Genomic DNA, 14,369 nt, shown 5'->3' with positions numbered 1-14,369 from the left:
AGTCTAATCCAGTCTAGAGGGGAGACATATAAATAATTAATAAACAAATATCCATAATTACCAGTTGAGAGTACTGCTATGGATAAAGGATCAGGGTGCTATCGTAGATGAGAAAAAAATAACAGAGTGAGGCTAATTTATTTTGGGGTATCTAGGAAGGTTTCTCTGAGGAAGCAACCTGGGACTGAAGCCTGAAAAACAAGTTAAGTAAAAAAGTGTTCCAGACAGAAAGAAGGGGGAAGGGGGACCCTGATTCAGAAATGAGCTCAGTGCTATTGCACTTGGTGTTGAAAGGAAGTCAGTGAGGTTGTCTGGTTGTGAACAGCAAGAGATTTTGCAAGATGAGGCTGGTGGGAAAGGCAGGGGCTGGATCCTGCACAACCTTCAAAGCAATGTTAAGGGTTGGTATTTTACCCTAAGTGCAATGGGGAACCCCTGAAAGATATTAAAGAAGGAAATTACATTATCCAATTTACATTTTCCATAAATTACTCTGATTACCGGTATGGTAAATGGATTGCAGAAGGTTAAGAGCAAAGGAAAGGGACAAATTAGAAGTCCTTCCAGCAGTAGAGAGATGACGATAGGTTGGACTAAGATGGTAGTAAAGTCATAGAAGAAAACCAATGAATTCAAGACATATTTTGGAGTTGAATATATATAATACCTTGTAATAAATCAGATGAGGGGAATGTTAGTGTCCAGAACAATTCCAGGTGTTTGGCTTACGTTTTCTTGTTCAGTGTTGCCCTGTATTTTCATCTCTTTCTTTGTTCTCTGATCATCTTTCCTGTGTTCCAGGTAGAATGTGGAAAGAAGTAAGTGGAACCCACAAATGCTCTTAACATTTACAAGCTTTAGGACTTCATAATGGAGAAAAATGAGGACTGGCTCAACAAATACATTTTCATTATGATTTGAAAGTTCTAGGAGGAACCTTATGTGCCAAGACATCTCCTAGCATCTGTGCCTGAAATTCTACCAATAGAATATTTCCTTGGGCCTGGACAGCATTTCAGCTCTCAGGAATTTCCATTGAAGTGCAAATATCCTAGGCAAGAGCAACATCGTATATTATTTGCTTCACCTCAGAAAGAAATATTTGAACAGATAGCTGGGAGGAAGTCTTTGCCTGGGTTACATCATAAGTCTGGAAAAAGTAAAAGAAAAAGAGGAAGGGAACTGAAAGGGGAAGTCGAAGGCGCCAACCTTTGTTTTATTTTTTCAGTCTGGCAGATGGCTAGCCTTGGATGTCGCTTACTGACTAGAATGTTATTTTCTTGGGATTTGAGTGTATGCATATTCAGATGGATAATTAATTAAACCAAATAAGAAGGGCAAATCTAAAATAGATTATAGTAAGGACTGAGAGGGAACTATGCTGTGCTTGCAAACATGACAAAAGCAATGTTGTGGAATTTTCTTTTTTGTACTCATTGAAAGAAAGATCAAGAATGAAGCTAGTTATACTGAAAAAGCACATCCAGTCAGAAATTTCAAAAAGAAGGTGTTTGGAGCGAATAAAAGCAAAGCCTTCGAAATAAGAAAATAATTGAAAGTCAAGTAAAAGATCACCAAGGACAGACAGACTCAGGAAATATCAGTACAAGATTAATTATAAAGCTAGGTTTTACTCTCGACTTTATGTAAATTAAAAGATTATATAAATATAATTAAGGAAGTACAGTAACAAATGTGAAAGCTTATAAGCCATTATGTTGAAAATCTGAATAAAATTTCAATTGTTTCACTCATTTATTCATAATTCAAAAACCATTTTTTGAAACCCTGCTATACACATACCTGACATATTTGTATTCATTTGCTCAGTCACTGAAATCTCTCAGCAACTATTCGTTAAGAATCTACTGCTTTAGGATTTTTCTAGATGCTACGGGTTCAGACGTAAACAAGACAGATCAAGTCCCTGTCCTCACTGGAACTTATATTCTAGTGGGAGAGACAGACAATGAACAGGTCAAAAAAAGAATAAGAATTTAAAAATAGTGCTAGGTTTTAGAAAGTAGGAATGGGATACAGTGTAAGTGGGTAAGGCAAACAGAAAGGGAGAAGGTCATTGACCAGGGTTACTGAAGGTCACTCAGAGGGTGTGACATTTAAACTGAGATCTGAATGAGAAGAAAGCAGCCATGTGAAGATGTGAGCAATAAGCACTCAAGCAAAGGGAATAGCAATTGCAAATATCCTGGCATGGGAAAAGCTTTATATGTTTAAGTGACAAAGGCAAGCTAAAATTAACATGGCCAAGATCTTGAGTTAGAATTTTAGCCTCTAGAACTATAAATAAAATTTCTGTTTTTTAAAGCCCTCCCTCCACAAAGAAAAAAGAGAAGAAAAGCAAATATGGTTGTGCATGTGTGTTCATGAATGAGTAAGGGTAGATGGTGCAACTTTGGTGGAGAACCATAGGCAATGGATTCAAAGGCAAAGACTAGGGGCCTTGAGAACCATATTCCATTTGGATTGTATTTTATTCACAAAGAGAAGCTATAGGAGGGCTTTAAGCAAGGGAGTGATATGATCTGACTTATTGTGGGAGAAACAAAGATTGTTAGACGACATGTTTCCTGTCCAGGAGTATACCCTCCAGTAGGAGGTAATATACACATAACCATAACACAAAGCAGTGTATATCAGCAGTAGCCTCAGCACAGGTAACACTCTGCCTTTCAGAGTTGGGAGAAGTCATATCAGGCTAGCATAATTGGGAGAATGGGCAGACTTTCAATAGCCAAAAGACCAGGAAGTATATGTGGAACATTTATTGACACATATTGAGCCACAGAGAAAGCATCAAAAAATTTCTAAGAAAATCATACAGATTTTACAAATTTAACAAACATATGCAATTAGTCTAGAAATCAATTTTTAAGTGATACCAGAAAATCCTCATGGATCAATGAACACCACATGTTAGAAATCTTAAAAAAGCTACAAATGAAATAAAATCAAAATAGGACATACAAAAATTAAGAACACTTGTTTATTTAAGAGAAACGTATAGTCCAAAATTCATATACTAAAAAAGAGAAAAGGTAAAAAAAAATGAGTTAAACATTAACCTCAATAAATTAGAAAAAGAGCATAAAATTAAGCCCAATAAAAGTAGAAGACTATATGTTAGTAGAGAAGATCAAAGCCAAAATTTGGTTTTTTGAAAAGACTAATAAACTGATAAACTACTCGTGAACAAGTAAAACAGAGAATAACCCATATTAAAAATGACAAAGGGAACATCTTGCAGACATTAAAAAGATAAAAGGATATTATGACTAGCTTATGACAATAAATATAAATTTAGGACAAATGGACAAAGTCCCAAAAAAATATAACTGTGACTCAAGGAGAAAGAGGAAAGATGAATAATCTTACAACTGAATCAACAGTTTAAAAAATCTTCCCACAACTGAACTCCAAGCCCAAATGGCTCCATTGGCCAGTTATCCAAATATAACTCATGTTTATTCTCAGAGACTAGCATAACTTTTATGCCAAAGCCCAATAGATCAGTAGGAAAAAGAAAATGATAGTTTAATATAACGGTAAATAAAGATGCAAAAATCTTTAACAAAATAGTAACAAGCTAAATCTAGCCATATAAAAAAGATAGTGCATTTAACAAAGAAGGGTTTATTCCAGGAATATGTTTAGTTTAATATGAAAAAAAAAATTAATTTTATTTTACTACATTATCATCTTATCTCAAGAGGTGCAGGAAAAGCATTTGATAATACCTACTGTTTATTCACGGCAAAAAACGAAATAGTAAAGAAATAGTAGACTGGAACATCTTAATCTGCTGAAGCAGGGATTAGCAAACCTTCTCCATAAAGGGCCAGGTGATAAACATTTTCAGTTTTGCAGGCCATATGATCTCTGCCACAACTATTCTCTGTTATTGTACTGTGAGAGTACTCATGGACAATAGATTCACAAATAGGCATGGATGCGCTCCAATCAAATTTTATTTACAAAAACATGTGGCAGGCCAGATTTGGCCCGTGGACCACAGATTTCCAACTCATGATATAGAGGGTATCTATAAAATGTAACTTATTGGTACTTATCACAGTGGTGAAACCATTTCCTTTGAAATAAGGAACAAGACAAAATTTGCCACTATTAAATCTGAGATTCACATTGTGTTTGAGGTCCTAGTCAGTAGCAGGAATAGTCAGTAGCAGTAAGGGAAGGAAAAGAAATAAAAGATAACAAGAGGATTAGAAGAGAAGAAATAGAACTATCATTATTTAAAAATGAAATAGTGTTTATATATAAAGTGCAAAAGAGTAAACAGATAATTTTTTTAATGAAGAGAATTTAGCAAGGTTCTAAAAAAAAACTAGGATACAAAAATCAATATAAAAATTCATTCATACAAGTAATGAACATGTAAAATTAATTTACTTATTTATCAATACTATCAAAAATATAAAGCCCAAGAATAAATCTAAAATATGTATGATTTCTCCAGAGAAATGTATGAAACTGGATTGAAACGCTCTCTATTATAGTGAGGTTGATTCTTTACTGCTGCATTGATTCAATACAATTGCAAACAAAATTAACAGCCATTTTATGGACTATATTCTAAATTCTATGCAGAAGTTCAAAAGATCAAGAATAGTCAAATGCTTCACCTAAATCATATGAAAAAATAAATTATAATAAAAAGAATAGTCAAATGCTTCTAAAGAAGAACAAGGTAAGGGGATTTGCTCTAACAGATATCAAAACATTTAAAACTCAAATAGTATGGTACTAGCCCAATGATGGAGCCCTCAGTAAAAGACCACAGTGATATATCCAACATTAAAGAAATGACAGTTTTTTAAGTAAATGGTACTGGGAAAATTGGATATTCATGTGGCAAAAAATGAAATTAGTCGCTTATTTATACAATTTACTAAAATCAATACAGGTAGATTAGGGACCAAAATATAAGCAGTAAAGCTATAAAAATTTAGGAAATAATACAGAAACGTATCCATGTGACCTTATGGAAGAGAAAGATTTCTTAGACAAGTCAAACAAAACTATTCATGAACGAAATAGTTGATAAATTCTACATAACATTAAGAACATCTGGTTATTTAAAGAATCTATGATGGAAACCCTAGTAGCATTGTGGTTCAGAACTATGGCTGCTAACCAAAAGGTCAGCAGTTTGAATCCACCAGGAGCATCTTGGCAATGCTATGAGGAAGTTCTACTCTGTCCTATTGGGTTGTTATGAGTCGGAATCAACTCGATGGCAACGGGTTTAGTTTTTTGTTTTTTTGGTTTATTAAGAAAATGAAAAGACAAGTCATAGGAGGAAAAACATATTCGTAATACATAAGCACAGAAAGAAACTGGTATCCAGAATATATACACACACAAAAAAGTACCCTATAAATCAGTTTAAAAAAAGAAAAATGGGCAAAGGTTTTAACTAGGCAAAATGGCAACAACAACAACAACAAAAAACCTAGTCCAAATAGTAAATAAACATACAAAACAATGCTCAAATACATTAATAATAAGTAAAAAAAAAAAAAAAAAAGAGAGAGAGAACACAATAGAAAAGTGGCAAAAGTTTTAACTAGAAAAAATGGCAACAACAACAAAAACTAATCCAAATGGTAAATAAACATACAAAGTTATGCACAATTTCATTAGAAATCCAGGACATGCAAATTTCTATAACTATTACATATCCTTTGGACTAACAGAAATTTTAAAAGTTTAACTATACTGTTAGTGAGGATGTGGCAATGCTGGAAAACTATTTGACATTATCTCATGAAGCTGAAGATTTGCATTTCCAATGACTCAACAACATCACATCTAAGAAACTAGAGCTTGTGATGCAGCAATTGTGCTCCTAGGTTACTAACCCAAACGAGCTGAAAACTTGTGTCCACACAAAAACTTGCACATGAATGTTTATGAAATCTTTATTCATAATTGCCAAAAATTAGAAGCAATCAAGATGTCTTTCAATAGATGACAAACAATGGGTAAACAGTCTGTGACACACGCATACGATGGAGCATTATTCAACAATAAAAAGAAATGAGCTATCAAGCTAAGGAAACTGGTGCATATGTACATAAAATCTAAGTACAGGAATGTTCACAGCTGGAAACAAACCATGCCTCCCAACAACAAAAAAAATTGCAGTATATCCACATAGAAATACTATACACCAATGAAAATGAATGAACTATATGCAACTATAGCATATACAACAATGTGGATATATCTCCAAAAAGTAATTTTGAACTAAAGAAGATAGGCAAAAAGCTATACATGATTACATTCATACATTAAAAAAAAAAAAACCTTAAGCTCAAAATTACTTTTTTGAGATAGTCATATATAGTTTATTTAAAAAAAAAAAACCACAGTTAAACTAAAATGTAGAGTTTAGAGATGCATATGTAGGTGTTAATATCTCCTTTCCTTTTTATACTGTTATGATGAAAGACCATAGAGTGGATATGTCCAGGAAAAAATAGATAGGGATGTGATTAGTGAGGGACAAAAGGGGTAGGGAGTTCTGGATAGCTGGGTATATTCTATTTCTTGACATTTATGGTAGCTACACACAGTGTTCACCACAAAACTATCTGATCATATGATAAATGTTTGTTTTGTAAAATTTTCTATACACATATTGTATTTCATAATAAAGGAAAAAGACAAAACAGGCAAACAGAAAAAGTAAGAGTACTCTATTTTCTAGTAATATCTGGTTTCTCATTCACTAAAATCTTCAGTTTTTATTCTGTTGTGCCAAAAGCTATCATACAATTTCTTATATTCTATAGACTGTATTTTTTCATTTAAATGTATTCTCCTGTATTATTGAACCTCATTCTCTGGAAAGTATCTAAGGCCTCTCATTATATTTATTTATACTGTAACAATGAAATTTGTAGACACCTAGAAAAAAAAAAAAATGTAGATTGGCTATCTTCCCTGACCCCTACCCGCCAAAGCTAGTTAAGATGAAAATCTCACCTGACAACAGAACACAACAATAACATGAATATACAAAGGAGAAGTCAGTTTTTTTGTGTATCTACTTACCAACAGATGGAGCCCTGGTGTCTGAGCGGTTAAGGGCTTGGCTGCTAATCAAAAAGTCAAGAGTTCAAATTCACCCGCTGCTCCTTGGAAACTCTATGGAACAGTTCTACTCTGTCTTATAGGGTCGCTATGAGTCAGAATCAACTCCATGGCAGCAGGTTTGGTTGGGACCAATATATAGATATGTAAATTACAATGCCACATACGATTTGTACATATATTGGATAGATAGCAGATATAAACAAAAGGCTTACAGCAATCTAACAAAACTGAGTACTTAAAATATATCACTGTTCTACACAGGTTTCCAAATTTCCACCGAAAATAAAGTTATTATAGGGAAGATACAGTTTCAAATTAGTGATTTTAAATTCTGAATTTTCATCTTTTTTAAAAATGTCAGTCCTAGACACCTGATAAAAAGAAATTGTATTCAATACTGATACTGTAGTATAGTTTAAACCCCTGTACATTAAAAAAATAAGAATTAAGATGACATTAATGGACACATTACAAAAATCACTAAAGTAGTTATACTTCGAAAGTATAACAAGTAGTTATGCTTCTACAGCTATATTAGTCTGAAATTCCTCTGTGCCTAGAATCTGTCTTCTCAATTCTATTTTGAGACACTTGGTCATTTCTCTGATAGCAATGCCAATAAATCCACCAGTCGTCATTTATCTCAGTTCTATGAAAGAATAAATCATTCTTACAAGCAATTAAACAATAAACGCATTAAAATATAACCAATTAGAGCTAAGTCTAGACATTCACCATGTAGTTATAAGACAGGCTTGTTATAATCATTTTCAACTTTAACTGGAAGTTCTTCAATAATTCTTTCCAACAGAAGCAAGACTGAAGATTTTGTTGTGGAGTGCCCAAATACAGTAGGGTTTAAATTCAAATACTCCTTTAGGAATTTCAGCTGTATGTCTGCAAAGCTTCTCTGTGCCATTTATTTTTATGCTCAGGATTGGTTCCAAGCTTTGTTTTGCCAAGAACCTACTACAGAGCTTTTATCTGTGCTCGCTTTCACATTCCGAAGATTTTAATACATACATTGCTTTGCAAAGACAAAGAGTACCCACAGCCAATGGCCACATGTGATTTTTTCCTTCAGTAAGTCATCAATATACAGATGACCAGTTTCAAGGTGTTTGGTAATTTGGGCCTTATGGGAATCAAAATATTTGAAGTTTTCTTCCTGAATTCAGTAAATGATCTTTACAAATCTATCAGTGATCATTTCATATGTTACTTTATGATACTATGAGTGTATGCATGAATTTAGATGATTTTCAAAGAACTATGAATAAAGCCTCAAACTGTACCTAAGGTGTTTTCATTGTTGTTATTGTTCAGTTATGTGTACCATATTTTATTCATCAAAAATACTAATTTCTCCCCCAAGGAAATAGGGAAATAAAGTAGCCCTTTATCTAATAACTTGTAGACAAGAGCAAATTCCAATTTCTTCCATTTATTAATAGAGCAATAGCTTTTCTCATTCAGGTAGTAAACAGAAAAAAGTTGTAAATATAGACAGAGAACTCCAATTTTGTTAGCAGTAAAAAGAAAATAAGATGGCAGAGGGGAAGTGTGATGGGGTAAAGGGATCCCTCACTCAAAACCTAAGCAAAAACAGAAAGGCTCTAAGGTGTAGCAAGTGAATCAGAGGATTATGAAATGCCAAGTTTTGAACTATTGCTATTAGTAAGACATTTTTTAACAAGGCAATTATGATGAGGAATAATTTTGTAAATTTGCCCTGTGCTTAGTGCTGATGGAGAAAAGTTGAGAGCAAAAGCATCTCAAACAGATACAGAAGAGATGCAGGTATTCCCCGTCCCCCTAATCTAGTCAGGATTCTGCCACAGTCCCAATACAAGTTGGCATTAATTACTTAAGATTATACTACTCAACAATTATGTAACAATTTTATAAATTATGAGTGCTCCATGTCTGTCTAATCTAGACCCTGAAATGAACATCAGAAGATTCACAAAAAAACTTAAAATGTAAGCAAAATATCATATGTGTACATATATATAATACAGTTTTCTAGGGAAAAAATCCTTAGCAGGTGTAAACACAGTTTAAAAATATGTTCTGTCTTATAGAACGTTCAACATATTTGAAGTTTCTGTTTCATTCCCCCATACGTCTGTCAGTTTGTTGTACTGTGGTAGCTTGTGTGTTGCTGTGATGCTGGAAGCTATGCCACCAGTATTTCAAGTACCAGCACAGTCACCCACGTTGGAGACATTTCAGCTGAGCTTCCAGACTAAGTTCACACGCTAGGAATAAGTACTTGGTGGTCTACTTCTGAAAAAATTAGCCGTTAAAAATCTTGTGAAGAGCCGCGGAACACTGTCTGATATAGTGCCAGGGGATGAGCCCCAAAGGTTGGAAGGCACTCAAAAGACAACTGGGGAAGAAGAGCTGCCTCAAAGTAGAGTTGATCTCAATGAAATGGGTTGAGTCAAGTTTTCATTTGCTGAGGTGGAGGGACTGTTCTCCAATTAGATATAATATCCATACCAATAATACATTCAGGTAAGGAAGGTACAAGTACTCCATACAAGATTCGTTAAAATCTTCCAGTTCTCATCTAAACTTTCACCTTAGTCCTACCAATCACTGCATCCCCATATCCCCCAGTCTAACCTTAGGCCTCTTCAAGATTTTATTGACAGGTTTTGAGATTACAGCACATTGAGCCCGTGTCCAGGACCCCCAAGAAGGTCTCTTCCCTACTCCCAGACCATTTCACCCACACATGTGCATATGGCCTTGGGTCCCCTGCTGGGGGCTGGGCCATAAGATCCTGGACCCTTTGTCAATCCTTATCTTGATCATCTACTTAAGCATCTGCTTGAAAGAGTCCCACGTGGAAATTTCTGTCATTAAACACCTCCTGGCTGGAGTGAACAGGACCGACTCGTTTAGGCCTCTTTAACTTTGGGGACCAGCGGAATTTCCATTGATCCACCCAACCTCCTGTAGTGCTCTCTTAGAATCTTTGTCTCAACTCCATCGATGTCTGCTATATTCAACCCATTTCCTAGTAACCATCTAAAAATCTCTGTCCTGCTGGGTAAGTTCTTTCCCCATTTCCTCTTCCAATTCTTCTGTAAATCACCCTTATGTTTCTTCTGTAAGACCCATTAGGGGAAGCTGTGCCAACGTATCCAACAAGTTTTCTTGGATTGTTGCTTTGTTTTACAGTAGCAAGGTGACATGGGGTGCCCATGTAGAAGGGGCTCCCTTGATTGCCATAACTACCATGACCTGTGTAAGGGGCATACTTATTGGATGAATATCATACTCAACAGAAAGCCATTCCAGCATGGTTTGTATAAGCAGCACATCAGCTGCTTCCTCTAGAGCATTCCACTGGGTATTTAGAGGAAGAAAGGGGCAATTTCCCTTCTCAGGGTAAACAAATCTTACTGGAATTGTGTTCATGAGGAATCTGAACATGGATCAAGAGGCAGTCGTTCGAACAGAACACGGGAATACTGAATGGTTTAAAGTCAGGAAAGGTGTGCATCAGGATTGTATTATTTCATCACATTTATTCAATCTGCATGCTGAGCAAATAATCCAAGAAGCTGGACTATATGAAGAATGGGGCATCAGGATTGAAGGAAGTCTCATTAACAACCTGTGATACACAGACAAGAAAACCTCATTTACTGAAAGTGAAGAAAAACTTGAAGCATTTACTGATGAAGATCAAAGACCACAGCCTTCAGTATGGATTATACCTCAGCACAAAGAAAACAAAAATCCTCACAACTGGACCAATAAGCAACATCATGATAAAGAAAGAAAAGACTGAAGTTGTCAAAGATTTCATTTTACTTGGATCCACAATCCCATGGAAACATCTGTCAAGAAATCAAAAGACCTCATTGTGTTGGGCAAATCTGCTGTAAAAGACTGCTTTAAAGTGTTAAAAAGCAAAGATGTCATTTTGAGGACTAAAGTGTGCCTGACCCAAGCCATGGTGTTTTCAATCACCTCATATGCATGCAAAAGCTGGACAATCAATAAGGAAGATCAAAGAAGAATTGATGCCTTTGAATTATAGTGTTGGCAAAGAATACTGAATATACCATGGACTGTCAGAAGAACAAACAAATCTGTCTTAGAAGAAGTATAGCCAGAATGCTCCTTAGAAGCAAGGATGGTGAGACTTCATCTCTCATACTTTGGACATATAATCAGGAGGGACCATTTCCCGGAGGACATCATACTTGGTAGAGTGAAGTGTAAGCAAAAAAGAGGAAGACTCTCAACGAGATGGATTGACACAGTGGCTGCAACAATGGGTTCAAGTATAACAATAATATGAGGATGGTCCAGGACCGGGCAGTGTTTCGTTCTATTGTACACAGGGTGGCTACGAGTTGGAATTGACTTGATGGCACCTAACAACAACAACGTGTTTCATTTAGTACTGGATCTCATCAGAATAACCTGCAACCATGCAGACAGAAGAAAATATTTCATAAGCATTGTGTAACTGCACATTTCAAGATTTTTTTCTTTTATTTTAAAAAAAGTTTGAGTGAATATTTTTTTTTCATCTTACCATACAAAGCAGTATAAACAGCACACTTTAAAAATAAATTAAGTAAGCTGTATCTTCTAAAATTGTGATTTTGCCAGTGCAAAGAAATAGCTCGTATCTTCATCTATCACTGCTGACTGGCTATGGGAATTAGAAATAGGAATGTAATGATAGGAATATGAGCTTTTAACAATGGTTAAGCCATACTCTAGCCTTGCTCCAAGTCTCCTGTCACCTAATAGATCTTGTTGTGACAGTTTAAAATGTGTATTCTGATAACAGCATTTGAGACCTTAATTTAAGATGGTATCCCTGTTTGTGTGTATATGTCATGGGGAGAGTGTGGGAGATTAATAAATGTATATTTCTCATGGAATTAAAGGAGATGGGCAGATTTTTTTTCTACCAAGGAAAAAACAGATGAGAAAAAATATATACAGCATGAGTATAAAAAAATAATCTACCCTTGGAAATTAGTCTAGACCTCGTAAAACAAGCCCTATATGACATGAAGTCTGACTAAAATATCTCAGCCTACAATCGGGGGAAGAAATCACTAAGAATTGAAAATATCACCTAGTACCATAACACTTCATTCCTCCATGTCAGTAGAAATGAGAAAAGCTAGGGGGAAAAATGTGTACAAAAATATTCTAAACTTTGACATTTTGCTGTAGTAATATGGTGCTACAATTATACTAAAATCTAATATACCAGAGTCCCCGGGTGGTGCAAACAGTTATCACACTCAGCTGCTAGCTGAAAGGTTGGAGGTTCAAGTCCAACCAGAAAAAAAGCCTGGTGATCTACTTACAAAAAACCAGTCATTTAAAATTCTATGGAGGGCAGAAGAACTAGATGGTGCCTGGCTACCCCACTGACTGCTCTACCAGGGATGACAACAGAAGGTTCCAAACAGAGTGGGAGAAAAATGTAAAACAAAATTCAAATTCACACAAAAAGACCAGACTTGCTGGTCTGACAGAAACTAAAAAAACCCCCGAGACTACGGCCCGAGGACATTGCTAACTCAGAACTGAAGCCACTTCCGAAGTCTTCCTTTCAGTCAAAGATTAGACAGGCCTACAAAACAAACAATAACATACATGAAGAACATGCTTCTTAGTTCAGTCAAGTATAGGAGATCCAATGGGCAACACCTGCCCAAAAGCAAAGACAAGAAGGCAGGAAGAGATAGGAAACCTGAATGAATGTACATGGGGAACTCAGGGTGGAAAAAGAAAGGAAGAGAGTGCTGACACATTGTAGGGACTGCAACCAATGTCACAAAACAATTTGTGTATAAATTTTTGAATGAGGAACTAATTTGCACTGCAAACTTTCACCTAAAACACGATAAAATTTAAAAAAGAAATTCCATGGAGCACAGTTTTACTCTGACATACATGGAGTCCACTCAACAGCAACTGGTTAGTATGTTACAGTCTAGTCTGTAGTTCATCTTCATGTACCAGTGTCAACATTGTTTATCTTTATATACAAAGGAACTGAATTGCATTAACTCTAAATAATTGGAAGATCACACTGTTTAACCTTTATACACATTTATTACATTGAGAAAATATTATAGATTCAGATACACCTCAAATCCTGCCTCCATTCCTATGATTTTATTCATTCAACATCATTCATTCTTTCCTGAATGCCACCATGGGATAACAGGGAGACCTTGTTGTTTGCAGTGATAGATACCTGAGTTCCAGTCTCAGATCCACTCATTACCAGCTAGTTTGACCTTAAACAAATAACTCAATGCCTCAACATTTCCTTCTTTAAAACAGAAGTGACAACAGCTCCTTCTCAAAGATATTAGAAAACTGGGCTATCAACAGAAACATGATTTCCTTTACTTCCCATTTGTCACTGTACTTTAATGTTCTTATCCCAACTCTGATTTCAAATTCATGTATGTAAAATACAACAGTGACTCATACACAGTTACCCTCAATACACAGGGATAACTGATAGTATAAAAATGGTCATGGTAATTTATACTTCTGGGTAATATCTTAGTTTTATGTTCCATCTTAAAAACATAAATATTGTGAAATACATACTTTGAATCTTAAGAATTCATTCAACTTGGGAGTTAACAACAATGTAACTCAAAATTAAACCACATCTCTGTTAACTTCTGGATTTTATTCACTCTTGTGTATTCTAATACCAATGGAAGATCTGACTCACCATCTCTTATGTGCAAATTACCTCAGCAAACGTGGAAATAATTTACAACAAATCTTGCTACATATTAAAATTTCACAATGCCCTGTCATCTGTCCTTGTCATAAAGAAGACCACTTCCTTCATACAAACTTTCTGTTTTGTATTTAAAAATTGACTATACAGTCTTTCAGCTCATTAAGAGTAGAGCTCCTTAACAATTTCTCTTAGAGGGAAAATACAGTGAAAGAGATTCAACGTAGGGGAGATTTTTTCTTCTTAATTGACATCCTAAACATTTTAATTGGTTTAACTAAACAGTAATCCTCAAAGCTTCAACACTGCCTTTGCCAAAATTCTTTCATTATTAATGTTCCCTTTACAGTAACATCCTGTAGGTCCCTGCAAACAAATTGTTGGAAAATCCTTAATCAGTATCATACCCCTAACGTTAATGAGGAGGAGTGGTTAAGAGTTCAGCTGCTAATCAAAAGGTCAGCAG

This window comes from Elephas maximus, chromosome 4, assembly GCF_024166365.1.
Source record: "Elephas maximus indicus isolate mEleMax1 chromosome 4, mEleMax1 primary haplotype, whole genome shotgun sequence".
Classification (NCBI taxonomy): domain Eukaryota; kingdom Metazoa; phylum Chordata; class Mammalia; order Proboscidea; family Elephantidae; genus Elephas; species Elephas maximus.
Note: the sequence above shows the minus strand (reverse complement) of the source record.